This window comes from Jaculus jaculus, chromosome 6 (assembly GCF_020740685.1).
Source record: "Jaculus jaculus isolate mJacJac1 chromosome 6, mJacJac1.mat.Y.cur, whole genome shotgun sequence".
Classification (NCBI taxonomy): domain Eukaryota; kingdom Metazoa; phylum Chordata; class Mammalia; order Rodentia; family Dipodidae; genus Jaculus; species Jaculus jaculus.
The window spans coordinates 79,801,328-79,803,200 of record NC_059107.1 but is presented as its reverse complement, the minus strand read 5'-3'; the positions used below and the strand labels follow the sequence as shown (position 1 = coordinate 79,803,200).

The 1,873-nt window shown below is 38.0% G+C and overlaps 1 non-coding gene across 1 annotated transcript; it reads left to right on the top strand.

Annotated features, from left to right (window-relative positions):
- The first annotated feature begins 948 nt into the window (after positions 1 to 948).
- On the top strand, positions 949 to 1,053 carry LOC123461867. The gene has a single exon (XR_006637927.1). It is a non-coding gene; the product is annotated as a U6 spliceosomal RNA (small nuclear RNA).
- Positions 1,054 to 1,873: the final 820 nt, after the last annotated feature.

The window sequence follows — 1,873 nt, the reverse complement described above, 5'->3', positions numbered from 1 at the left end:
AGCTTCTTTGCTGCTGGCTAGCTTTCATAGTGTTACTCAGTGCTATGCAGCAGCCTGCTGAGGTAGAAAGTCATCAGCAATCTCACCCAGCTGTATTCCCTGACAGCTATAAAACCAACTAGCAAGGCAAGGTATACTGACTGGTACCATAGTGACATGACTACTTTTGGTGTAGCCAAGTACTCTCTGACTGTATTTAAGGCCTGCTCCACAGGAAAGAATATATGATATGCTCTGATCTCCCACCCATGCAGGTAACCCTAGTTAAATTCAATGAGCCACATAAATATGCAAGAAGAAAGATGTAAGGGCCTGGCATAATGGAACATGACTTTAATTCCAGCACTTGGGAGGCAAAGATAGGAGAATCACTGTGAGTTTAAGGCAGCCTGAGACTACATAGTGAATTCCAGGTCAGCTTGGGCTAGAGCAAGACCCTACCTTGAAAAACAAAAACAGCGAAAAACAAACCAAAAAAATTGTAAAAGTGGAAAGGGGACTCGTTTCAGGGGCAAATGGAAGGGGAAGAGGAACAATTGAGAGGGGATTATGATCAAAATACAATATATACATGTATAAAAATTGTCAATAACAAAAATAAAATCATTATGCAAAGAAAATAGTACATGCTTTAAACTAAAATAATAGAGAAATAAAAACAATGTGAGTTGTATATTGGTAAAAAAGTATGATGCACAAATGAGATTTACTGACACAGATATATATAAAGCACAGCAAGAATCACTGGTATAAATTATATTTGTTACGTTTTCATGCTAATATTTTCATATAGAAATACCTAAACAAAATTATCTATTTAGCTCATATTTTATACATTTATAAATTTTTAGAGAGATGTTTAGACAAATACTCGTTCATCTTATGTGTACTATAAACATGTACATGAAAATTGATAAATTTATGTATTTCTATAAATTTATTTTTTCTGTGCTCACTTCAGCAGCACATATACTAAAATTGGAACCATGCAGAAGATTGACATGGCCACTGCTCTAGGATGACATGCAAATTTGTGAAGCATTCTGTATTCTTATAAGACCAGTAACTCTGTTACTACTGGAAGAAAAAACAGAAGGAATTTTCCATGATATAGGAGTAGGAAAAGACTTCCTGAACAAAACCTGAGTAGCTCAGGCAATTGAACAATCACAAAACCATTGGGATTTCAGGAAGCTAAAAAGCTTTTTCACAGACAAACATACAATAAGCAGAGCCTTAGATTACCCACAGAAGGGGATAATATTTTTGCCAGATACACATTGGACAGAGGCTGTTGCAGTCAGGTTCACATTGCTTGTAGAAATCATCTGACCAAGAGCAGCTTGTGGGAAAAAGAGGTTTATTTTGGCTTACAGGCTCAAGGGGAAGCTCCATGATGGCAGGGAAAATGACAGCATGAGCAGAGGGTGGACATCACCCCCTGGCCAACATCAGGTGGACAACAGGAACAGGAGAGTGTGCCAAACACTGACATGGGGAAGCTGGCTATAACACCCATAAGCCCACCCCCAACAATACACTCCCTCCAGGAGGCATTAATTTCCAAATCTCCATCAGCTGGGAAGCCAGCATTCAGAACACCCAAGTTTATGAGGGACACCTGAATCAAACCACCACACTCCACCACTGCCCCTATAAACCGATAAGCATATATGATGTAAAATGCAATGCATTCATCTAACTTTAAAAGTCCCCATAGTTTTTATCAATTCTAATGATGTTCATACATCCCCATAATCTTTTAACTGAGCCATAATACCAAAAAAAAAAAAAAAACCCTCCAAAAAACCATAATGGCACAGAATAAACATTCACACTGCAGAAGAAGGCACTGAGCATAGCAAAGAAACAT